The sequence below is a fragment of the Pan troglodytes genome, chromosome 4, assembly GCF_028858775.2.
Source record: "Pan troglodytes isolate AG18354 chromosome 4, NHGRI_mPanTro3-v2.0_pri, whole genome shotgun sequence".
NCBI classification, from domain to species: Eukaryota; Metazoa; Chordata; class Mammalia; order Primates; family Hominidae; genus Pan; species Pan troglodytes.
The window spans coordinates 101,536,591-101,564,156 of record NC_072402.2 but is presented as its reverse complement, the minus strand read 5'-3'; the positions used below and the strand labels follow the sequence as shown (position 1 = coordinate 101,564,156).

Here is a 27,566-nt window from a genome sequence, read left to right as displayed (position 1 = left end):
TTCACTTTTATGCCGTACCAAGTGGTAGAAGTAAATTAAATAGTTCAATAGTTACTAAAATATTTAAAATATTAATAATCATATAAAATATGCTTGAAACTTGAGAACATAAGGTTCTCTAACTGCTATCCCCAAATACCATTGCTTATTGAGAGACAGTTGCATATGATAAGGGAAAACTTGAATTTTGAAATGCATGAATGTTGAGACTCTTCTCTCAAATTTTAGTTTTCACCCAAACTATTTCTCTTATTGAATCATTTAAAAATGCAGGGAAAGGTGAAACCCTGTCTCTGCTAAAAATACAAAAAATTAGCTGGGCATGGTGACGGGCACCTGTAGTCCCAGCTACTCGGTAGGCTGAGGCAGGAGAATGGCGTGAACCCAGGAGGCAGAGCTTTCAGTGAGCTGAGATGGTGCCACTGCCCTCCAGCCTGGGCAACAGAGCGAGACTCCGTCTCAGAAAAAAAAAACAAAGCAGAGAAAGAAGACAATGTCCAACAACTGAAAACCTTAAATTCTACATCCAGGATTCAGTATGCATCCCTGAATCTTAGATATAGAATTTAAGGTTTTTTATTGTTGACACTGTCTTCAACAGTTCAGTTTGCAGGATAGTTCTCCAGGTGACCTTGATTGACCCAGCTCTCTCCTCTCTCTAACTTGTAGTTCTCAACAATAACCATAGAAGAGCCAGGCGCAGTGGCTCACACCTGTAATCCCAGCACTTTGCGAGGCAGAGGTGGGCAGATCATGAGGTCAGGAGATCAAGACCATCCTGGCCAACATGGCAAAACCCTGTCTCTACTAAAAATATAAAAATTAGCTGAGCGTGGTGGCACATGCCTGTAATCCCAGCTACTCGGGAGGCTGAGGCAGGAAAATCGCTTGAACCAGGGAGCCGGAGCTTGCAGTGAGCCAAGATCACGCCACTGCACTCCAGCCTGGTGACAGAGTGAGACTCTGTCTCAAAACAAACAAACAAAAAAAACACAGAATGTGCTGGAAAGGCAGCATCCTGAAATAGGAAGATACTGTTCAGAAGAGCCCAGACACTATTTCAATCTCACCTAAAAACGGAATACCCTTCAACTCAGTAGTCCCTCATTTGTGATACAAGTGGGGCACTCACAGATGAGATCCATCTGCCCTAAGCCGCTTCCTCAGCCCTGGTGGACTGGCTGAAGATGAATCCTAGGCTTCTGTTGTTTCTGGCTGCCCATCTGTAAGTAATAAATCTGCTTCGTTTACCTTGTTGTGTCTGGGGGTGCTCTGTCTTACTGGACTTAGACAAGTTTAACCAGGGCACAGCAAACCTACTTTGCAGAGTTCACTACCCAAGAGTGTGAAAGAATCCTTTTAATCATTACAGGTAAGACAAGGAAACATGCAAGAAATTAATCCAGTAATTCAGTGGATCACCATCTTTGGAGTCAGAGAAACCTAAATCTATCTCCCACTTCTATCATTTTTGGAGGTAAAATGCTAGGCAACTTATTCAACCTCTGTGGTCATCAGTGTCCTTATCTGTATGGGGTCCTCATCTGAATGATTAAAATGACATAGTGCTTGTAATGTACCTGGCATATTTTAGGAATTCAAACTAATTGGCTAACATCTTTCTTTTGACTAAGTTATAAGATTGATATGGATTTGAGTTCTAATTTATATGAATAGGCAATTTTTAAAATATCCAAACTTTCTGGAGTATTCCCTTTGTCCTATTCACTTTCATGTGATTCACTTTGATCACTATAGAGAAACCTGCATCATTCAAATAAAGAGTAGTCTAAGAAGAGAATCAAAGGTCTTATTTTCACTTTGCTGACTGAAGGGTCTTGAAACTTCAGTTTCAAGGATTTTACCAAAATGTTTTACACAAGATTTAGAAACATGATTTTTAAAGGATTAAGCTAATACAAACTAAATATAATATTTAACCAGCTTTATAAAGTAAGTTCTTGAGAAAACTCTCAATTAAGTGTCTGTAATATTAAAATTAATATTAATAATAATAATGCTTATGCCTATAATGTCACTTACTGCAGTCTCAATGAAATAGCTCTGTTTTATCAGCCTTAATTTCATGTTGGAGAAGCAAAGTGCACTACTAAAAATAATGCAAGACTGAAAGAAAGGATTAGCATGCAAATGAGAATGCAGTGCCTTTTGAGTTCTTTTGAGAGGTAAAATGAATAAGGACTGACAGCTTTCATCTAAATGATTAAAAATGATTTCAGAGGAATTGAAGAAAAAGATACAATTGACAGTTTACTAAAACAGCTCAGATGGGCAAGGGTAGGTGTGTATAAGAATGGTGTGGTCAGGAGGAATATCTTTAAGTAGGTTGTTAAAATGTTAAAGGTGGTCTTTACAAGAGAAACAATCTCATATTTGAACTTAAAAGTGGAAAATAAATCCAAAGAAATGAACCTATCAAATAAATGATTCAAGAAACAAACCAAACTTCTTCAAATCTGTGAAGAAGGCTTCACATGAAGCACAACAAGAAGTTTTCCTTTAGAAAAATACAACAGATTTCAATGTTCCTTCATATATAATAACTCTACATAATAAATGCAACAATCAGTAGTCTTTTTACTCTACACATGCACACACAGTTACAATAAAATCCTCACTGTGATCATTTCCCATAGGAAATATTTTTTTTTCTTCTTTTTTTTTTTTTGAAACTGAGTCTTATTCTGTCACCCCGGCTGGAGCGCAGTGGTGCCATCTCGGCTCACTGCAAGCCCCGCCTCCCGGGTTCACACCATTCTCCTGCCTCAACCTCCCGAGTAGCTGGGACTACAGGTGCCCACCACCAAGCCTCGCCAATTTTTTTGTATTTTTTAGTAGAGATGGGGTTTCACCGTGTTAGCCAGGATGGTCTCGATCTCCCGACCTTGTGATCTGCCCACCTTGGCCTCCCAAAGTGCTGGGATTACAGGCGTGAGCCACCGCACCCAGCCGGAAATATTTCTTTAATCATTACTCTGACATGTCTCTAAGCCTACATTTATAGATATAGAAATTATTCTGATAACATCTCTACGTATTTGTATGCCATTTTCAAGCCATCCCATACATGTCTCCATATTTCCGTATCCACTTATCTGGAAGTATAAATTATTTTGTTAATATCTATAGCTGGTAAATATTCCTATGTCAGTTTCAGGTCTTAAATCTATTTTACAAATGAGACAATCCCATGAAAGCTTTTCTCAACTTATTGCATTTTGTCCATAAAGGTGGAACCTCCCAAGAAGAAGTCATTTGGGGACTGTTGACAAAGTGTGATTGTGCTCATTTTTTGACTTAAATCAAATCATTTCTGACACACTTCAAATCCTTAGGAGCCTATCTACAGCCAATTCAAACAAATAAACACTCAAGTAAGAAAAGTAGAATGAAGTCCTGCTGTCATATATTTTACTTAATAGTTGCTTTCCTGATGTATCCTAGAAGAGTGTTTGAAAGGACAGTATGTATTATTCTGTGATGTCAAAATGTCAATTCAAAATCCATCTGTTTTAGCAGAAAAATAATACTTTGTCATAAAGCTGAGCTAACAGCCAGTGTTCTACCTGGCACCCAGAGGAGACTGAGAAAATCCTCTATTGTCCTAGCACAATATTAGTTATTATTTATAAGGCCTTATGGAAAAAAAATAGTTGTCTGACATTCATATAGTTTTCTTAGGGGAAATATTCTGTTTTTCCAACAGTGTTTAAAGCATATTCAGGCAGCTAGAGGAATGGTTATTTACCTTGATATTGAATTATTTTTCTAAAGTTTGTCATTTTAGAGAAAAGATGCTAAATATTGATAAGGTTTAGTCGTTTCCACAGCTTCCACACCAAGAAGCAACAGAAAACCAGGAATAAAATAAACATTTTCTCCCGCTGTGCAGCAAAATACATTTCATTCAAATCTAGTGTGAGCGCCCCCTCGAGGCTGCAGCGCATAGAATTTTGAGACTGGAAGCATATCAAAGGTAAGATTACCAAATTAGTACCAATTTAGTATAGTTACATAATCTTGTATAAGAGAATACAAGCTGAGACTCTCTTCTTTAGTAATATTTGTAGCTGTCTTTTTGGTCTTTCTCGCTTCATTTTGCAGGTATGGCAAACATCTTTTCAAAATATGTGGGTTTCTAACAAAACATTTGGAGGCTAATTGGTCATCTGGTGCCTATCCATCTTTCAAAAACCACAAAACTTAATGAGCTTAAAAATTGCAAAAGGTCTAGCCTTAACATTTTATCTGAGATGTGATAAAAGTGCGACTGATGATTTTTTTTCTTTATTTCTTCTAAAATAAATGGGATACATGTGCAGAACGTGCAGATCTGTTACATAGTTATACATGTGACATGATGGTTTTCTGTACCTATTGACCTGTCCTCTAAGTTCCCTCGCCTGTCTCCCCACCCCACAACAGGCCCTGGTGTGTGATGTTGCCCTCTCTGTGTCCATATGTTTTCACTGTTCAACTCCCACTTATGAGTGAGAACATGCAATGTTTGGTTTTCTGTTCCTGTGTTAGTTTGGGGAGGATGATGGCTTTCAGCTTCTTCCATGTCCCTGCAAAAGACATGATCTCATTCCTTTTTATGGCTACACAGTATTCCATGGTGTATATGTACCACATTTTCTTTATCCAGTCTATCATTGATGGGTATTTGGGTTGGTTCCAAGTCTTTGCTATTGTGAATAGTGCTGCAATAAACATATGTGTGCATGTGTCTTTCTAGTAGAATGAGTTATATTCCTTTGGGTATATACCCAATAATGGGATTTCTGAGTCTAATGGTATTTCTGGTTCTAGATCCTTGAGGAACCGCCATGCTGTCTTCCACAATGGTTGAACTCATTTACATTCCCACCAACAGTGCAAAAGCATTCCTATTTCTCCACAGCTTCACCTGCACCTATTGTTTACTGACTTTTTAATAATTGCCCTTCTGACTGGCATGAGATGATTCTTTTAAAAGCAGTTTTCACAAAGAAAAATAAACATAATGTATACAAAAAAGGGCTAGAGAAGTAGAGAGTAATGATTTCTTAAACTCGACAATATTCCTGAATTTATTTTGAGTATCTCTGAGCATTGGAGAAAATTTCTTCCCAGCCTCACACCAATTATAATAAAATACCTTTTTGATTACAGGTAAGGATCTCTGGAAATATTCATCTTATCAAACCCCACACCTTCGTGTGTAAAATGAGAGTGTTAGATCGTATCAATCTTCCATTCCCTTGCTCTCTCCCTCCCCAAGTATTAATGAGCATGTCAGGCTTGTGCTATGCACTGGAGCTATGTATTACATCACTGAATACAGCAGACCTGGTATCTGGACCACTGAAGACCTACAGCCTATGAAGGAAGGCTGACATTATCCACACACATATTTCAATTTCAATTGTGATAGGTAGTATAAAGAAGCAGTGCAGGGTGACACACACGCATTTAACAAGGAAACGTGACCTAGTTTGTGGTTGGAAGAGAAAGTCTTCCAGGCAGAGAGAACAATATCTGAAAAGGCCCTGAGGTGAGACAGAGCCGGTCAAGTCTGAGACATCAAGAACATGTGGGTGAAACAGAGAGCCACAGGGCAAGATCAGGCGGCAGAGCTGGCAAAGAGTCAGACCCAGGGGGTCTCTGAGACCACATTAAGGATTTTGGGGACTTATTCTGAGAAAAAGCAAAAGTATCTAAAGATGGTAAGAAGGAGAGTGGTATGAATCAATTATCCCTGAGGTTGATTCCTACTCTAAAATTCTATATAAATCTATTTTTCTCTTATTATTTAAAAAATTGAAGTAAGCAGAGCTAGCATGATTTTGCTATAGAGATGATAAATTGACATAGAACTCAGGTTAATAAATTGCAACTTTAGGCCAGGCGCGGTGGCTCACGCCTGTAATCCCAGCACTTTGAGAGGCCGAGGCGGGTGGATCACGAGGTCAGGAGATCGAGACCATCCTGGATAACATGGTGAAACCCCGTCTCTACTAAAAATCCAAAAATTTAGCCGGGTGTGGTGGCGGGCACCTGTAGTCCCAGCTACTGGGGAGGCTGAGGCAGGAGAATGGCGTGAACCTGGAGGGCAGAGCTTGCAGTGAGCCGAGGCCGCGCCACTGCACTCCAGCCTGGGCGACAGTGTGAGACCCCGTCTCAAAAAAAAAAAAAAAAAATTAGCCAGGCGTGGTGGTGAGCGCCTCTAGTCCCAGCCACTTGGGAGGCTGAGGCAGGAGAATCGCTTGAACCAAAGAGGCGGAGGTTGCTGTGAGCCGAGATCTGTGCCACTGCCCTCCAGTCTAGTGACAGAGCGAGACTCCGTCTCAAAATAGATAAATAAATAAATAAATTGCAACTTTATTATTACACTGTTCAACTTAATTTAGCTTATTAGGCTCCATCCCTCAATTTCTAATGATGACAAGATAATTCAATCTTTACAACTCAAGGTAAACAGAGTCACTTCTTTAACCTTGATCTCTGTTTAGATCAACTCAGTCAATTCAGGTTGTTCCTTAGGATTCTTCCACAACTCCCATTCCCATCTGGTTTCCCTTTCCCTGTTTTATTGGACATCATCTGTGGTTTCAAGGGCTCTTTCTATTGCCAGGTATCTGACCCAAGGATTTTGACTTTCCACATTGTGTGGAATTCATCTAGTCTCCTTTATAAAATGCTGACATTTTCTGCTGATGTCCTTCATCTTGCCATAACCCAGATCAAGTATGGATCGACCCCTTATCCTGATCCAGGCTTCTTTTTTGTACAATCCCCTTCCCCACACTTATGAGGACAGGGCTCTGAGTACTACCAGGCCTACTGTCAGAGCTGTTTCTCTCAGCTTTTGCTGTTCTGCTTCTAGATACGAGTCCTCCCAAAGAGATTTATAGCGTCACCAACCTACACATTCTGTGAGTCAAGACCAGCCCCTTCCACTTGCAGATTCCCCTAAACATATGTGTGTTTTTATTTACTCTCAAGCCCCACTCCCTACCCCACACTACCCAGACAATGATTCCAGGTAGGCTTTGAGTTCCAGTCTCATTCCCTCTGATCTTCCAACCACTGATCAAACCCGGCTTCATTTGAGTGGCACACTGCTTTCATGTCATTCACAGTCTTCCGTAGTCTGTGGCGTATTGTATAAACTCTGTGCTATGAATCCTCTAGGTTTTGCTCTTGATATTCAGAGCCCATAGTTTGGAATTCAAACAAAACAAAACAAAACTATTCCCTCTGAATATATTCCATCCCTTCCAACTCAGAAGAGCTTTGACTTTCAGACTATTGACTTTGCAATAGATTTATAAAAGTCTACCTGGGAGCTCAAAACCTAAGAATTGCACTCTTTATTCCCTTTAAATTATTTTCTGTGTTCCCTTCACTGGAGCAATATGCCTCGGCCTCTCAAACTAGTTCTATGGGTAGGAAGGTTCCAGGATACAAAGAAAAAAGAAATGTGAAAAGGATAAACTACATCTGATATTCTTTCAAAATTATAACAAAATACATAAAAAACAGGCACTAAGATAAGATAACAGATGGGAAGATTTGAGATTAGAAATATAGCCTCTTGTGCTAATTTGCAAAGGAATAGAAATAAACCATTTCAGCTTTTGTTTCAGAATGAGGCTTCTCTTTTAATATGCTTACTCTTATAAATTTACAACAAAGATGCCACTTTTTATTGTAGGTCAGGAAATACAGAATTTTTACCTAGAACAATGAGTATCCTTGAATGTAGAATTCACTCTCACAGGTTCATAGGAAGTAATTAGAATGACTTTCCTTATAGTTCTGGCACTCACAGAAGCCAGATTCCAATAACAATCAAGGCATGTCTTTCCTTAAATACAAGGTATTTTCATATAAAATAAACTTATGTCAATGTGTTGTCTAAGACTTTGCCACTCAAAATATAGTGCAGGAACTACAAGCAGTCACCAACTGAGAGCTTGTTGGAAATGTAAGTTTTCAAGTTTCTCCTCAGATCTAATAAATTCGCATCTACATTTTAACAGAATGGATCCCCAAGTGAAGTGTCTGCACAAACTTTGAGAAGCACTAGCCTAACATATTACTCTCTTTGGTTTCTCTTCTACAATAAACAAATGGGACATTTTATTAAAGATAAATGTAACCAATGCAGTAATTAAAAGCTTTTGTCTGAAAATAAAAGGTAATGTTAATGCCATTGTCACACCTTGCAATGCTGATATATGTAGTTACCTAACAAGGTACAGCACTTAGTCACTGATGACCCAAAAATACAGAATATGAGTGAGACTAAACTATCTGTTCTTAATCTATTATTTCCATGCTAACATAAATTATATCAAATGCAGTGGCAAGACAGGGTCTGACTTGGTGGAACTGAATTACTCATTAGCACTCACTGTATCTGCTAACTAAATTGACTGCTGAGGCCTGAAAATTTTGGTGTCTTTAAATATTTTCCTGAGAAATTTCCTCATGATTTCTCTTGTATCTTGTCTGTGTGTGTGCACACATGCATGGGTTTAAAGCTATGACAAAACTGAATAGTATAAATAAAAGAAAAGGCATTAAAGAAAGGGTTATTTTCAAGACTTTAAAAATGTTCATTGGAATAATTCATACACTGATTGAAGTTGTGTTGATGAATATTACTTATTTGAACGTAATCATATTGATGATTGTACCATCAAGCACCTGAAACCATCTGCAGCATGTCTTTTCAGAATTCACAATAAAATCTTACTGTGATCATTTCCCATTCCACTCCCTTATGCAACAATGCATGGCTATGTCTCCAGAGCCAAAGTGAAATTGAGAGTTCAGCAATCATTCTGTAATTTCCAGTGCCAGGTATGGTCTTGGCCCTAGTGGATGCCTATAAATGTTTATTGATAATGATGTCTTATAAAGCTGCCACTATTTGCTATGAATTACCCAGATTGCCTTTTGGAATTGTGCATGTTTTCTGAATAACTCTAAACTTCATTTTGATTCTTCAACCATGGCATGTCTGTCTATCTTGAATTCGTACTTCCAAACTGCTGTGAAATATCAAATTTTGAAGGCTTAATGTGCTATTCCGCTTTCAGTCATCTAATTCTATCTATGAAAATAATATAATACTGATGAATTGCAAAGACCAAACTTCAAAATTCATTCTAAAGTATTTCTCAGGCAGAGGAAGTGGCTTGTTCCAAGCCATCTATAATTTCTTAGCTCTTGCAGTTGATGGCACGTAATGGTGAGGCAGCTGGTTGGGTTGGAAATATAATAGAAGGCAATTCCACCACCATCACCATCCCTTTCATGAAACTTACTGATCTAGAAAGAATAACAATACCTGCTGCCTATTTATGGTTTAGTGCCTACGATATGGTTTATCATATACCATGCTAGGTCCTTTTCATTTGCTACCTCAGTTAATCTTAAAAACACCTTATGAGGTAGGTGTTACTATCATCATTACTCATATTTTACAGATGAGGAAACTCACAACCAGGATTCAAAGCCAAGCTGTCCTGCTCCAAAGCCCACCTCTAAGTCTTTCATTACCATGAAAAACTAATATTGTTCCCTGACTGAAAATATCCCATCCAAACTTAAATAATACTGTTCAGATGAATATAATCAACCTTTATATGTCTAAAGTAGAAACCTACAAACATATATATCCTCAAAGAGACTTAAAAATTGAGCTGTTTCTGGGTCATAATTGCTATGCATAAAGTGACACACACCTGGTATGAAATATAAAATGTAAATGAAATAAGAATGACTATACCATTCCCACTGGATAATACCTAATTTCACAGACATCAATGCAAATGGCCAAATACACATGAAAGTAAGAATTTGTATTCTCTAAATCGGACATACATGTATTGTACATTCCAGTTTTAACCTACATATGCGGATGTCTACTGTTTAGACACACAAAGAATTATTCTTGCCTAAGAAAGTCTTTGAGACCCACTGAATTCAGAAGTCCACTTCAGGAATTTGTTCATTCCATGCGCATGGACATCATTATGGACTGAAAAGCTTGTTAACTATAATCAAGAAGGTCCTTTTGGAATTATCTTTCTTAGCCTACTTCCAAGGGAAATCATTTGTGGTTTTCTTCAGGGCAATGGTTATCAACCAAGTGCGGAGACTCATCTTCAAATATTCTGGACTAAATTTACTATAATAATGATAACTGCTCTTTCGGTATCCTGATCTTTTTAACTGCTGTACATCTTTTCATCTATTTCCATTTCCCTTAGGTAGAGTGCAGGCTAAGAAATCATCAGACCCATTTTTCAATACTATATATCATCAGAAACAATTTTGATAATCATATTATTAGTGTGCATAACCCCTACCTTCAGAACTCTGCTAAAAGAGTCACCTAAATGTCCTGCTCTTGTTCACATACTCTATTTATATCTGCAAATGTCAAAAATTCTAAATGAAGTCTATGAGCCTTGCTTGATAAAGCAAGATGGCTCTCTTTTGTAGCAAGTAAAAAATAGTTAATAATATCCTAGCACCTACTTAAAACTGATCTCTAAGATTCTTTAAAAAATGTTCTTTAGTTAATTCAGGTGATGCACATTTGTATCCTGGTTCAGGAATAGTTTTTTAATGTATGATTATTTGGTAGAGAATATTAGATTTATTACCTTTGCTAATGAACACTTAGATAAAAGTGGTATTCTCAAGGTAAGTATTCTCATGAGATGAACTCATATTACCATATATTAATTTTCATTTTAGTTCAGAATTATATAAAGAATGAACCTAGTGGCTTTTACATATAGAAAATGGGACCCCTCCAAAGTACATTCTGCCACAATTTCCAAGTGTCCCTGTCACTTTTATAATGTCACATATCAATAGAAACAGAATTCATCATCATGGAAGAAATTTCAGAGCTTTCGAGAAGTACTGGATGAAACTAAAAGACACAGTAATTAAACCTCAGTTCTTTCAAATATGTGTTAGTCCTGTTTCAGTGGGATTAGGGGAGCTGACTTTAAGAGTGGTCAGTGAATTGGTTGATCTTTCCCTTTTGTGTATATTCTATATCCAAGAGTCCTTTACTTACCTGCTCCTGTTTTCACAGCAGCATTTAACATAATCAAATCCAATAGAGAATGCAATTCTTTTGTAACTCCAAGGTGCAGACTAATCAACTCTGCATCTCCAATATTGAGACAATGCCACAACTTCTCAGTGCCAAACAGTACCTGCAGGACCATAGAACTCACATTCTCTGAAGGATATTTCCTTTTTCTGAGGAATCTTGGGCAGAGGGTTATATGAGGAAGCTAACATAGCCATTATTTTAAGGAAAAAAAGTTGACTTGATTATATAACTAACTAGAATTGAGCACGGGAATAATTAAGTGCTTTTATGAACTTAAAGAACTCTTGGTACCTTGACCATTATGTGCTATAAAAATGTATGCAAGGTATTTGGTGTTCTGGTAGACCTAGGAAATAACTTAGTACACAACATTTGCTACAATAGAGAAATGCACATGTACATAATTAATTAGCCTGTTTGTACTTAATAGTGTTTTTCTTCTGTGTATCTTTTTAAAAGTATCTCTTCAAATGGCTACTTTTGTAAAAGTAGCATTTAAAAAGTTGATCAAAATTAGCATTAAACATTTTAACTCTTTATTGTAATATACATACAGAAAAAATTCACAAAAGTATATAGCACAGCAAATTATCTATCACAAGGGAAAACCACCAATGTAAGAAATAAAATATCCAAGTCTCTCACTCCATGTTTCTTTTCAATAACTATTCCCTCCCTTCTTTCCAATGGTTTTGCAGTTTTTAAATATGTGCCCAAATTATTTGATAATCCTTTCTTCAAAAGGTGAAGCCTAATCCCCTCCCCACATGTGTACTGGACTTAATGACTTGCTTCTAACAAAGGGAATATGGCAGAAGCAGCTGTGTTTGACTTTAGGGACTAGATTGCAAGAAGCATTATGCGTCCTTCTAACATGGGCTCTTAGATCACTAACTCTGGAGGAAGCCAGCTCTCATGGCAGGAGAACTCAGGCCGTGGCCCTATGAAGTTGCCCACATGGAGCAGACTTGAGGCTCTCTGCCACAGCCAGAAAGGCACTATGGCCTCCTGCCAAAAGCCCTGTGAGTGAGCCATCCTGAGATGTATTCCCCCACCCCAGGGAAATCTTCAGACAACTAAAGCTCTAGCGGGCATTTAGACTGAACTTCATGAGAGACTCTGAGCCATAACCACACAACTAAGCTGCCCCAAAGTTCTTGACTCACGCACACTGTAAGACGATAAATGTTTAGTGTTGTTTTAAGGCATTAAGTTTTGAAGCAATTTGTTTTTTAGCATTATAATGAATACAAAAGATGGCCACTTTCCTGACTGCTAACACTATGGTTTAGTTTATCATGTTTTTGAATCTTCTATTAATGAAATCATTATTATTTTTTCCTTTGAATTTAACTTATTTCACTCAATATTCTGTTTTTTAGATTTATTCTTATATCATGTGAAGCTGTGGTTCATTTGTTTTCAATGTTGTATAATGTTCCAATGATGATAAGTGTACCAATATTTATTATTTCTACTGATAACATTTTGTTAATTTTAAGCTTTTCACTATTATAAGTAATATTTCCATGAACAATCTTGTACATTTTTTGCTGCGTATGAAAGCATATTTTTATTGTATATACAACTAAGATTAGAATAATGGATCTCAGGATTTGCAGATGCTGAAATTTAGTTCTTAGTAACAAATATCTTTTTAAAATGGTTGGAAAAATTTACACTGCCATTAGTAGTATTTGAGAAATCCTATTGCTCTCTATCTTAGTAATTTATATCATCAGGAATACATATTTCATCACTTTTTCCAACTTAAAATTGATCCCATTAAGATATATGCAGATTCTAAGAAGATATAAGCAATACATATATCTGACAGAGAACTTATACCAGAGAATATAAAGAATTCCTACAAATAAATATAGAAATGTAAATGAAAAAACAAACCTCAATTTTTTTAAATGGGCAAAATATTGGGAGATACTTTTTTTTTTTTTTTTTTTTTGAGATGGAGTCTCAGTCTCTCACCCAGGCTAGAGTGCAGTGATGCCATCTTGGCTCACTGCAACCTCCACCTCCTGGTTCAAGCAATTCCCGGCCTCTGCATCCCAACTAGCTGGGATTAAAGGTGACTTCCACCACACCCGACTAATTTTTGTATTTTTGGTAGAGGCGGGCTTTCACCGTCTTGGCCAGGCTGGTCTTGAACTCCTGACCTCGTGATCCATCCACCTCAGCATTCTAAAGTGCTGGGATTACAGGCGTGAGCCACAACGCCCGGCAGGAAGAGACATTTTTTAAAAGGGAATATCAAATAGCCAGAGAGAATATGAATAAATGATCAACATCAATAGTTAACAGGAAGGAAATGCAAATTAAAATTACAATCACACACTTACCATATTATATACACCCACCAGCTAGGCTAAAATTCAAAAGACTGATAAAACCAAGTTTTTACAAGAATATTAAACAAACGAAACTCTTACACATTGCTGGTGAGTGTAAGGTGGTAAAATTTTGTAAAACTGCTTATCAACTTATTTGATATTTAAATATACACTTACCCTAGGTATTCTACTTATAGATATTTACAGTAGAGAAATAAAAACGTATGTCCACTTTTTAATTGCAGCTTCATTTACAACTGCCTGGGCTGGGCACAGTGGCTCACACCTGTAATCCCAGCACTTTGGGAGGCCGAGGTGGGTGGATCACGAGGTCAAGAGATCGAGACCATCCTGGCCAATATGGTGAAACCCCGTCTCTACTAAAAATACAAAAATTAGCCGGGCGTGGTGGTGGGCACCTGTAATCCCAGCTACTCGGGAGGCTGAGGCAGGAGAATCACTTGAACCCGGGAGGCAGAGGATGCAGTGAGCCAAGATTGCACCACTGCACTGCAGCCTGGTGACAGAGTGAGACTCTGTCTCAAAAAAAAAAAAAAAAGAAAAGAAAAAGAAAAAAAAAAGCCAAAAAAAAACCAAAAACAATTGCCCAAAACTAGAAAAAAAAAAAAATCAAACATCTAGCACAAGACAATGGACAGATAAATTGTGATTTATTCATGCTGTGGAATACTACTCAACTATAAAAATAGCCAGTTTACACTGGGTAATGGGGACTTCAAGAGACAGTACAGACGTCCCCAGAAAATCCAACAAGGAGGTTCAGGACTCTTACCTTGTTCCAATCTGTCCAAATCTTTTGAGTTTCCTCTGACTCTGAGATACTGGCCCCTGTCTCCCTCTCCTGCCTCAGTTTCCTACACACACGCAACATTTCCCACAGGTGTCCTAGCTCCTGCCCTTCAAGATGCACACAATTCCCAAAACATGCCATATATCCTTGTATCTCCCTACCTTTCCTGATGCACTTCCGCTCCATGGAACACTGATTCCTTTCACTTCTCTCTGGATCTTGGTTCTTCAAGATCTACAGGGAAAACAGCCAATTTACTGATATGCATAACAACATGAACGATTCTTAACACATGTTGAGTGAAAAAAGCCAGACACAAAATGAGTATAATTTCACTTATGTAATATTAGAGAATAGACAAAATTAATCCATGGTAACTGTAGTCATTTTCTAGGTCTGCAAACACTACAGGTCGGATGGATTAAATAACAGAAATTTATTTTCTCACATTTCTGGAGGTTAGAAATTCAAGATCAAGGTGTCAGCAGGCTTTCTTTCTGAGGTCTCTTTCCTTGGCTTGCAGATGGCTGCTGGCTTTTTGCTATGTCCTCACATGGTCATTATTCCACCTATGTTAGCTGTGTCCTAATCTTCTCCTCTTCTAGTATTATATTTGAGCCCACCGCGTGACCTCATGTTATCTTAATTACTTTTTGAGGGATTCTATCTCCAAATACAGTCACATTCTGAGGTTCTAGGGATCACAAGTTCAATATATAAATTTGGTGGAGGTGAGGATTCAGTCCATAACAGGAACAGAAGTCAGAATAGTAGTTATCTCATTGCTGAGAGTGCGGACGGGAGGAAAGAGGCATTAGGGAACCTTTCACGGTGCAGGAAGTACTCCATATCATGATTTGAATGGTGAAAATATGTGTATACATATGGAAAAATTAATAGAATTTTACTTTTTTTTTTTTGAGATGGAGTCTCACTCTGTCGCCCAGTGGAGTGCACTGGAGTACAGTGGCACAATCTCGGCTCACTGCAACCTCCACCTCCTGGGTTCCAGTGATTCCCCTGATTCAGCCTCCTGGGTAGCTGGGACTACAGGCATGCACCACCACACTGGGGTAATATTTGTATTTTTAGTGGAGATGGGGTTTCATCATGTTGGCCAGGTTGGCCTCAATCTCCTGACCTCGTGATCCGCCCTCCTCGGCCTCCCAAAGTGCTAGGATTATAGGCGTGAGCTACTGCACCCTGCCTATTTTATTTTTTTTAGGCAGAGTCTCATTCTGTCACCCAGGCTGGAGTGCAGTGGTGTAATCATCTATCACTGCAACCTCTGCCTCTCAGGTCCAAGGGATTCTCCCACCTCAGCCTCCTGAATATTTGGGATTACAAGTGTGCATTACCAGACCTGGCTAATGTTTGTATTTTTAGTAGAGACAGCGTTTCACCATGTTAGCCAGGCTGGTCTTGAACTTCTGACACCAGACGGACCATCCTCCTCAGCCTTCCAAAGTGTTGGGATTACAGGAGTGAGCCACGATGCCCGGCCAATGGAATTGTATGTTTTTGTGTGTGTGTTTTGTTTTTTGTTTTTTTTGAGATGGAGTCTCACTCTCTCACCCAGACTGGAGGGCAGTGGCGTGATCTTGGCTCAATGCAACCTCTGCCTCCAAGGTTCTAGCAATTCTCCTGCCTCAACCTCCTGAGTAGCTGGGATTACAGGTGCCTGCCACCACGCCTGGTTAATTTTTGTATTATTAGTAGAGATGGGGTTTCACCATGTTGGTCAGGATGGTCTCAACCTCCTGACCTCGTGATCCACCCACCTTGCCCTCCCAAAGTGCTGGGATTACAGGCGTGAGCCACTGCGCCCAGCCAGAATTCTATGTTTTAGAATAGTGTATCACTTAACATAATGTAGGAATTACTCAACAAAACATAATTAAAGATACTTTCAGTATTGTGATGGATAGCATTTCTGAGATTATAGTTATGGTGTCTTGATATTCCATGTTCAATGAAACACTGATACCTCTTCATTAACTTTAACACTACCAGATGTTCATTCATAAAACAAATATTTATTGAGAATCTACTAGGTGCTATGAGTTGGGATGTAAATATAAAGGCAGCTTCCACAAGTCTTGCAATATTTAACTGGAAGAATTTGGAAGAACCTTACTTTCTTTTCCTCATCCAAATTCGCACTATTCTTACCTCTTGAAAGTGGGGGAAAGGCCTGAGGCGGTGGTTCACGCCTGTAATTCCAGCACTTTGGAAGGCTGAGGTGGGTGGACCACGAAGTCAGGAGATTGAGACCATCCCGGCCAACATGGTGAAACACCATCTTTACTAAAATACAAAAAATTAGCTGGGCTTGGTGGCGTGTGCCTGTAGTTCCAGCTACTTGGGAGGCTGAGGCAGGGGAATTGCTTGAACCTGGGAGGCAGAGGTTGCAGTGAGCTGAGATCCCACCACTGTATTCCAGCCTGGGCAACAAAGCAAGACTCCATCTCAAAAAAAAAAAAAAAAAAAAAAAAAGGCGGGGGTAAAATTTCATCGAAAACAAAACATCAGTTTCTTTTTTCTTTTAACAAATGTGTAATTATTTTAAAATATTAAATGTTTCTAAGGTAAGAAGAAAGGGAAATATGCTGTAAAACTTTTTTCCTAACTCATATATTTTTTTAATGATATGATAATTTAATATCATCAGACTTAAAGGAGATAATGTTTTATGTTGAAAAAATGCTTTATAATCTATGTAATTAATAGTGTCCATGCAAGTTCTTAATCTAATGGTAAATTAAAGGACTCCACATCTGTATTTTGCCTGGAGTTGAATATTCTTTATTAAGTTCAAACAAATGGAGCCCAATAAGGTACTGGTAAATTATAACACAGCAGATAAGTAATTTATAATATGACCTTCTTAAAATTCTTCCCCACACATGTATTACTGTTTCAAAGGCAGGTGATGTGTCCCACAGACTCTTAGTTATGTGTAATAAAACTTATATATTAAACATAATATGAATAGTTATGAAAAATAGGAAAAGGAAAACAGCTGATATAAAAATACATTAGCCCAGCCAGGCGAGGTGGCTCACGCCTGTAATCCCAGCATTTTGGGAGGCCGAGGCAGGCGGATCATGAGGTCAGGAGATCGAGACCATCCTGATTAACACGGTGAAACCCCGTCTCTTCTAAGGTACAAAAAAATTAGCCAGGCGTGGTGGCGGGCGCCTCTAGTCCCAGCTACTCGGGAGGCTGAGGCAGAAGAATGGCGTGAACCGGCAGGTGGAGCTTGCAGTGAGCCAAGATTGCGCCACTGCACACCAGTCTGGGAGACAGAGTGAGGCTTCATCTCAAAAAAAAGAAAAGAAAAGAAAAGAAAAAGACAGGATTCAAGGATGACTCCAAAACATTTGAGCTTAGGAACTGGATGAATTTTTACTGAGATGGGAAAAAGTAGAGGGGGAAAATAGTAAACAGACGATGGAAATCAAGAGTTTGGCTACAGACATCCTAACTAGTAAAGGCCTATTAGATATCAAAGGAGTGGTATTAAGTAGAAAATGCGATGCATAAAAAAATGAAGCTTAACATGAATGTCCAAAACTGGAGATTATGTACATAGGAGTCATTATGTTTGATTAGATTCAAAGTCTCAGGACCAGAGGAGATTGCCCAGCAAGTGAGTCTAGTATTCAAATTCCTTTCAGTGAATCGCATCTCTTCCCTTCTATGCCATGCAGTTGGAAAGATATTGAACCCAAACTGAAATTCCTTGGCTTCAGCAAATCAGAAATCCCATCTGTTCAGCTAACCAATGAATTCAGAGATGGATCATGCTCTGACTTTGGCTACGAGAAAAGATAAAATTCAGAGAAAAATTTTTTTTGATTTTCTGTAAAAGCTACCAGAAAAGAAGTACTCTTTAGAAGAAAGCCTGTATTAAGAAAGTAAAAGAAACTAGCTACTCAGGATAGTCAGTGATCAACTATCAACTGAAGCCAGCGTATCTCTGAACTTTTAATATGAGAAAACCAATAAGCATCTTAACTCAAGCAGATGTTTTGGTTGGTTTTGTAAAGTTTTAAAAGCATCTGAGACCAGAAATAGAAAGGTAAAAAGGAAAGGAGAGAGACAGGAAGGGAGGGAGGAAAGAAGGGAGTTCTTCAGTCTGAGGAGTACAAAATAAAAATAAACCAGAGGAATTTATTTGTTCACTCCCTAAAGGGGCTGTTCCAGGTATTTCTTGCATAACCTACTAATGTCACCAGGTAGGAAGGAATCTTTAGAAATTTGACCCCCTCCAGTGGTTAAGATACCTACCAAAAAAGATCTTACACTTCTCCATTTTACACATTAAAATTGACACCAGTGAAATGAAAGTTGGTTGCTTGATCAATGTTGCATTATTTTACTGCTACCAGGTACCACATTGTCAGAACCCTAATAGCCCTGCTGTTGAAACTCACTTCCTCAAGTCACTTCGAAAAGAGTGATCAAGGCATTCTAAGGCTTCTGAGAATCCAGTTAGTCCATGTGAGGGAAAATTTGTTATTGTTGTGTTCTGAAATCTCAATGAATAAGACCATGGACTTTGTTGGGCTTCTTTATCGGGGTAATGTACTCAGCTGTTCTTTTCAGAAGATCAGTAATGATACCATTTAAAATATTTCTTCAATCCATTTTCAACTAAAGCATAGCAACAGGCATTTCCTAGTACCAGAATTTTAAAGAAATTCTCTGAACAAAAAGAAACCATTCCAATTAATGTGGCATTAATTCTGCTTTGAAGGAATGGGAAGAGGATTGTAGGGTTTATTTTTCCCTAGACTGTCTATGCTGTTCACCTGGACTTTGCCTTAGTGCTTGGCAAGTGCAGGGAGAATAATTGAGGATTATGTTTATCCTTTCTGTTGACATCTGGAAAAAACCCCAGGCAAAAGTCAGCAGCCATTAATTCAAGTAAGTATAGTTCCCTTGACAATGCAGTTGAACATCTTTCTTTTCCTAAGATGTAAAGTCTCCTTCTAATCCATCATGTTTTTACCTCATCTAAGCCTTGCCACATAACTTACATGTTGGAAAGTTGTTCAAATAATATTGTAAGTACTTCCTTAATTTCTAATAAAAGTGTAGTTATTAAAAATAATATTTTTCAACAGCTCAATGTGGGGTAGCTTCACACATATCAGAAACACCTGCTAGCTACCTCTACAAATGCCTTACTTTCTAACATTGTATATTTTAAATATTCCTATGTATTACTCATTAAATATTCCTAATTGGTATTTGTTATTCAAATGAACTTCAAAGCTCTAGATCTTCCCGTTCTTAAAGAGCAGGTAGTCTGGTATACATGAAATTCAAATCAAATTCAAATATTTTTATTTTTTGTTTGTTAGTTTCGGCAAGCAATGTTCATTTGTATTTGTGACTAGCAACTTCTGGCTCCCGCCTCCTAAAAAGGCAAAATGGTCTGACCACCAAGACTGTCAGAAACAACTTTGAAGTGCTTTTGACAAATTTCTTATATCTCAGCTGCCTGCTGTGTGAAAGAGCAGAGTATTCAAAGCATACCAAAAAAAATAAAAAAAAGAGAGAGAGAGAATTTTAAAAGATGTAAAATAATTACCACAGCAGCAACTTAATTGCATTTGGTTAGTCACATTTTACTAGAGCTATTCAAACAGTATTTTAAGTCATAATTCCTTTGTCCAAAGACTTTACATTTTAGTCATTTTTAATAAGTATGTCATGTTTTGATCTTTTTCCTTCTTAAAAAAAATTTGGTCCAATGTACATTGCTTACATTGTATGGATATTGCTGAGAAAGTTTGTTATTTGTCTTCACTGTAATGTTTTAAGGTACAGCAAGTGGCGGCACACACTCAACACGCTAGTGAAGTCTCTGACAGCATAATTAAACATGTCTTTCCCAAGATTTCTTGAGAAACCTCAGATTGGTAAGCCCTAGTTCCACGGAAAAATATTTCCTACTGCACTATCAATAAATCCCGCATCATAATTGAGGAACCCATCTGCAGTTCTCTAGGAACACTGCGTTTGCTGCTGCTTAGTGCAAATATTCATTCATCACGTATTATGTGTGTGTGATTTATTTTGATCGATTCCTAATTACTGAATTTTTTAAAGGCATCTTGAAATACCCCTAAATACATACACAGGCAGGTGACTTAACCTCTTTTCTCATTTTTTTCTTCATTGTTGCTTTTGTCTTAGCTGGATGTCCTTCTATTTTAAAGTAGATTTTTTTTTTTTTTTTGAGACAGAGTTTTGCTCTGTTGCCCAGGCTGGAGTGCAATGCAGTGACCTCAGCTCACTGCAACCTCAAAGTAGGTGTTTTGTTCAAAGATGTCAATACCCAGGAGTCTATCCCATCATGCCAGAAGTCATTTTCCATAAACAGAGAATAAAATGCCTTGAAGGGTAAAAAGAAAGAAAGAAGAAAGAAAGAAGAGAAAGCAAGCAAGCAAGCAAGCAAGCAAGCAAGCAAGAGCACCGTTTTATAATCATGGTTTGACACTGATTCTGTTGAATTTATAAAATTGCTGAACTTTGGGCACGGTGACTGATGTCTGTAATCCCAGCATTTTGGGAGGCCAAGGCGGGTGGATCACCTGAGGTCAGGAATTTGAGACCAGCCTGGCCAGCATGGTGAAACCCCGTCTCTACTAAGAATACGAAAATTAGCTGGGCATGGTGGTGTGTGCCTGTATTCCCAGCTACACGGGAGGCTGAGGAAGGAGAATCGCTTGACCCCAGGAGGCAGAGGTTGTAGTGAGCTGAGATCACGCCACTCTCCAGCCTGGGCGACAGAATGAAACTCAGTCTCAAAAAAAAAAAAAAAAAAAAAAAATTGCTGAACATTATTGTTAGGAGTCCTCTGATAACCCAAAGGGATCTTCATTAACCTGAATGATCAGACAGACAAAAAAAAGTAATAGACAATGTAATTTAGCTCTTTGCCACGTTTTTCTTGTCATTGCTGAAGGCACCACATTCTGACATAGTGTAAAAGAAAAAAAAATGGAATGTGAATTTCAAGTGAAGAAAACTAAAACACTGTGGTATTAAAGATTCACTTACGGTGTTTACATCAACAAAACTAAGTGCTCTGGGTTAGTTTGAAAGGAAATTCATATTGGGGTGTGGTATTTGATTTTAGGCTAATAACTGCACATTGGAACAATGAAAGACATTTTCTTCCTATGAAAAATTGTACCTGAAAGACTGATACTGAAGTACTACAGAGAATTTAGCAAATTGGCTTGAGTTATTTTTGTTATATTCCTTCAAAATTTTGATATTATAGCTTATGCTGTATTTAAAATAGTGTAATACCTATTTTTAAAACAAAATGACACATCTTTGTTTTCTCTATCCCATGAACATTATTTTTCTAGAGGATTTGAGCCACACAGCTATAGATTAATATTCAGATTTGACAGATTTAGAGTATGTGGTGTTTAATTTCTAGAGGGATGTGCCATGTGATGAATAGGACTGGGAACCTTAAATATGTTCCCAAATCCAACTTGGATGTTGACAAGGCCTGGATTAAGAAATGTGTCTTCCTTTAGAGTTTTCCTCTTTCTCAGGTAAAAAATCATAATAGCTCTCCAGTTTAGAGGTGACTTTAATGCTTTTATTTATTATTTGTTTATTTATTTATTTATTTTTGAGACGGGGTCTTGCTGTGTCTCCCAGGCTGTAGTGCAGTGGGGCAATCATAGCTCACTGCAGTCTTGAACTCCTGGGCTCAAGCAATCCTCCTGCCTCTACCTCCTGAATAGCTGGGACTACAAGTGTGGCACCACACCTGGATAATGCCTTTAAATTTTTAGAGTGAGTAAATGCTTTTAAGGAAAAATATATCATATGCACACACACATACATACACATAAAATGTGACAAAGAGGTGAATCTATACCTAGGGCTATACATAAAACCAGATGCTGTAGCATGTTTAAAAATTGAACTCTGAAATCATACTGCTTAAGTTCAAATCACATTTCTAAGCATTACTTTATGGTGACCTTACACAAGTTACCTAACTTTTCTTCAACCTCATTTCCTTATATGAAAAAATTTCCATGTCCCATATAAGTTGTTTTGAAGGTGAAAAATGTTAACATATGTGAAAGCACTTAAAACAGTGCCCAGCTTATAGTCAACACTACATGCAAATTTTAGCTATGATTGTCATTGTACTAATAATGCACATGGAGCAACTTAGTTACCCCACTAGAATATAAACTTAAGCTATCAGACAATCTAGATAAAAAATATCAATAAAAAATAAAAGCAATAAGATTGTATGCTTGTCTTCACCCAACGAAATTACTATTACAACTTTAATGTATTACTTCTGCTATACTTATATCTTCTATAAATGTTCGAAAATTTATCAAATTCTATCACTTCATTTTTTCTTTACTGTTTTTCTTCCAACAAACTACCCTTCCCCCTAAAAAAGAAAATAAAATGAATTGCTAGGAAGCTTAATCATCGTTATCTAAATGATTTCTATGTCTGAGTAGGGTTGATAAAATAAGACCAATGTGGCTGGGCACAGTGGCTCACACCTGTAATCCCAGCACTTTGGGAGGCTGAGGCAGCTGGATCATGAGGTCAAGAGATCAAGACTATCCTGGCCAACATGGTGAAACTCCATCTCTACTAAAAAAATACAAAAATTAGCTGGGCGTGGTGGTGCACACGTGTAGTCCCAGCTACTTGGGAGGCTGAGGCAGGAGAATCTCTTGAACCCAGGAGGTGGAGGTGAGCCGAGATAGCGCCACTGCACTACAGCCTGGCAACAGAGTGAGACTCTGTCACACACACACAAAAAGACCAATGTCATTAAGCCATCTCCTGCTTAGAACTACATGCTCAGTTCAACAAAATTAGAACTACAGGAGCTAGAGTTAATTCATCTGCTTTATTTTTGAAGAAGTATTATTAAATGTATACAAAGTCTTATGGAGAAGGAGCCTTGTTGGGAGTGTAAATCTGAGCTATATGATTTGGAGGATAAATATAAATGTAAATTCTGATATTCAAGTAGAAACATGGGTATCAGGATGTGATTTACCCTTAGATATTATGTTACTAAACAAGTATCAACTTTTAAAGCTAAAAACCCAAACCCATAAAAAGCATAAACATTTCCAATTTTTCCTGCAGCAGAGTATCTTTCAGAGTTTTGCTTTATGTATTAGTCATAGTGGTATACATATATTTACTGGTTTATTAGGACATCTCTGGTCAGGTCTTCCTAGTATGCTTATACTGGGAATTTTATATTATTATTATTACTTGCAACCAATCCCTACATCTGCAAGCATGGAGCCGTAAGACCAATATCTTTTCCTGAACAAGTTAAAAAATACAAAACTTGTTTCAGGGCTTGGCAACTATCTTGGCATTTAGCTTTCAATTCAAATGTGATTTTTATGTTAACATATATATTGGAATTGAAATGTTCAGTATTTAGTTGATTTTAAAAGTCAGAAATTTACTAACCCATTTACTACTTATCCAATTATATAAAACATGCCTTTTTTTTTTTTTTTTTTTTTTTTTTTTAATTCTGAGTCTCTCTCTGTCGCCCAGGCTGGAGTGCAGTGGCACGATCTCGGCTCACTGCAAGCTCCGCCTCCCGGGTTCACGCCATCCTCCTGCCTCAGCCTCCTGAGTAGCTGGGACTACAGGCACATGCCACCACGCCCAGCTAATTTTTTTTGTATTTTTAGTAGAAAAGGGGTTTCAGCGTGTTAGCCAGGATGGTCTCGATCTCCCGACCTCGTGATCTGCACGCCTTGGCCTCCCGAAGTGCTGAGATTACAGATGTGAGCCACCGCGCCCGGCCTGAAGTTTTAGTTCAATATCTTTCTGAGATTTGAAATAAAAATATATTATTTACCAAAATAATCTCAAATATGTTACTATTTTAGAAAATATCTCATTATAAGTACCTGTTAAAGTTGTAATTTTTTAGGCAACAAAATTCATTCAAATAAGACTCAAAGTTTTAATATTATCATAGAAAAGAGAGACTATTTCCAAAATCTTGGACAAAGAACAATTCCCTCTATCAAAGAACATTATCTTCATCTATTTTACTCTACTAAACAGCTTGGTGGAAAGAGATGAGAGTGAAGAGCGGCCATAAATAAGAAAGAGATACTCTTTCAGCCAGCTAGTAAGTTAAAATCGTGTATTTATTTGAGCACCAAAGTGAAGCCATATTGCCCTGCTATCTGACCTAACTTTGAATATATACATAGAACATGTATTTTAACTAATAGAAAATCCAGATGGGTCAGCAGTTAGAAGGCTGGGCAAACACTCAAAAGGTAGCAGGGACCTAGTTGTCAAAATCAAGTTGATAAGTAAAATTCTAGTAATTTGAAGGTAAAAGGAGAAGGGAGAAGGGAGACTGCCAAGAATCCAGCCCTTCATGGGCACTGCATGAGGTCCAAGACAGAAATGCAGGTATGTAGGAAAATAAAATTCAGATAAGGACTGGGAAAATATCTTCCAAGATGATTTAATGGTAAGTCTCAAAAATTAGACCTCTTTAAATATCTGCTACCCAAGGTAAGGAATAGACTGTAGATAGCAACGAAGCTACAGCTATGGGTGAAGGTCAAATGGCGCCAATTTGAGAAGACAAACTTCAATGTCTTTTGACATCCTGGAATGGAAAGCTTGCTTGGCAGAATACTACTCAATGGAAAGAATACTAGCAGCATCTAGTGGCTGGCCTCTGTAAGTGCCCCTGGACCTAGGTCCTAAGGTAGAAAAAGTGAGATTGTAAACATGGTGAGCTATTGATAGACTTTAATGGATTTCTTATTTCTAGGAGAATGACAGTAGAAGTAAGGGCAATTGTCTAGACTACCACTTTCAAAGTATCATGGGAAACATAAAGAAGCATAAGGTATTCAAATAGTTTAATAGAACTCTGTTCCTGCTATAATTTACTCTGTTAGACCAAATCAGCAAAGTATGGCTGAGCATACTTACCTTTTCATATTTTTTATCAATCTACATATAGCATTAAAGTAATAAATAATTAATTTAGAAAGAGTAACCTATGACATAATTCCTGTGCTCAAACTACATATGGTTATAGAGCCTGCTTGGATTCTACTTCTAGATCTACAACTGGTATTTTTCACTTCCTTATTGCTGAAGTAGTCTCCATATTGTAATATTACATGGAAGAAAGATTTTCTTACTGTTTGGTATTTACCGTTTTAAATCATTTACCCTTAGTGATCAATATATGATTTTGATCAAAATCAAATGGTGATCAACATGATTTATTCTAAATGTTCTGAGAATCATTAAGACAAATTATTTGGTAGAAGTATTCTATTGAAGAAACAACTCTATGACAATTTTGCCAAATATCTGGGCATGATAGGGCATCAGTGTAGTTTTTCAAAGGAATGCACATTTAACAAAATATCAAAAGGATCTTAAGTGGATGGAAGAATCTTCTACAAAAGGAGTGTTAGATACCCGAAAAAAAATCAGTTAATTAAGCTCCCCTTTAAAGATAGAAAAGAAATAGAAATTACCTGAATTTTGATTTACTTGGCTGTTTTTAAAATATTAACAAGTCAGTTAAATCTCACCTCTAACTGCTATATTAGAATTTAGCTTTGATAAATAAGGATCATTCTTTTTCTGAATGCAGCAGAGTTGCAAGTTTCTTGTTAAAGCCTTTTAGAAGGCAGTTTTTTTTTTTTAATTCACAGCTCACTTCTCTTCTTTTCTTAATTAGTAGCTTGAATGTGATTTTCCCTTTTTAAAATTGAGCAGGCTGTGTTGCTAAATGGTGTTTTTGACATTCCTGCACTGGGGACAGATTCAAAACAGAGGCAGAAGACAATAGAGATTGACTACATACTTCATGGACCCAAATCGAGGCAAATGCTGGTAATTACAGGAATTCGGCAACACTTTGTTTGCTGGCATCTGTACTTGGAAAAACAATGAAATAATCATGGACAAATATGATGTGAAATGTGTTTATGGAGCAGCATGTTTTATTAACACTGAGCACTGCGGAGAGATAAGCACCACTTGCTAATTTTAAAATTTCTATGAACTGTGGCAATTAAGCCTAATAATTATTTAAAGACTATAATAAAGATGAGACCATTTTGTACTGCGTTTAGAGAAAAGAAAAAGTGCTCAAGTTCAGTTTGTATGATACATCACCTATGCAATTTTTCCTACCTGTTATGATTTGAAATTGGAAACATTTCCTGACACATTCCTCTGAAATTTAAGGATTTATCAGTTCTCATTTTGCTGCTTTGTTAATTTTTTCTTGTTTTTGTTGTTGTTGTAACTATTTATTGGGAGTCTTTTGTACCTAGATGTTAATTTTATAGAGTGTTTCCAAACATTCTGGGGCCATCAGAAAACAATAGGTCTAACTGAATAAAGTATTAAATATATTAACTTTTTCTTTCAGAATAGCAATTTTTCCACTTACAGGTTATAATAAATAACAACAGGAAAGGCAGTGATTTTTCTGAGTCCTTTAGTGGCAAACTATTTCCAAAGTTTCAAAGAGACTTGTTAGAGCCCTGGGCAGAGTACAACACTGTCTTTCACTGTGTTAGCCCAGTGATAACAAAAACAGACTGGACATCAAAGCAACCAGAACGAACGCTGCAGGATTTAAAACACAAACAGACAAGAAATTGAATTACTGATCATTAATATTTATTTTAAAGAAAAGTTTAATATATTTCGCTTAATTTCCTGTGGAGAAAACAAAACATTTTATTCTCTGTTTTTGCCCCTCCATATTCTTATGCTATCCTTTGCAATTCGTTGTCATTTCTTGAGTTATTTTAAAAGATAAACTTGCATATTTTACTTTGCAGCATAATAAAATTAACGAATAGCTATGTTCTGAGTATAAACAAGGGAATGCCAAGGTTCATTCATCTTTCTTCTTCCCTCACAAAATAAGTTTATTATGGCATTTATACTGAAAGAAAATCATTTCTTTGGCACAGAAAAGGGATGCTGCCAATAATTACTTCTGAATCAGATTTCTGTCAATAGAAATGGAATATGATTGCCCCACCACCACCCCTATAACAGCAACAACAACAACAAAACTAGATGAGTTGATTAGCAACCCTGTGTCTATTGATTACATTCTTCTTGAACTGTCAGCAAGATCATTCCAAAATGTTGGTATGTATTCCCTAGTTGCAAAAGCAAA

General features: G+C 37.4%; 1 long non-coding RNA gene across 2 annotated transcripts in view; it reads right to left on the bottom strand.

Moving 5' to 3' along the window:
- The window catches only part of LOC112209230 (uncharacterized), a 371,229-nt gene that overhangs the window by 99,807 nt on the left and 243,856 nt on the right, over positions 1–27,566 (bottom strand). For both annotated transcript variants that reach the window (XR_002943936.2, XR_008548041.1), the window contains exon 3: positions 14,476–14,548. This is a non-coding gene — a long non-coding RNA (uncharacterized LOC112209230). The remainder of the gene's footprint in view (positions 1–14,475; positions 14,549–27,566) is intronic.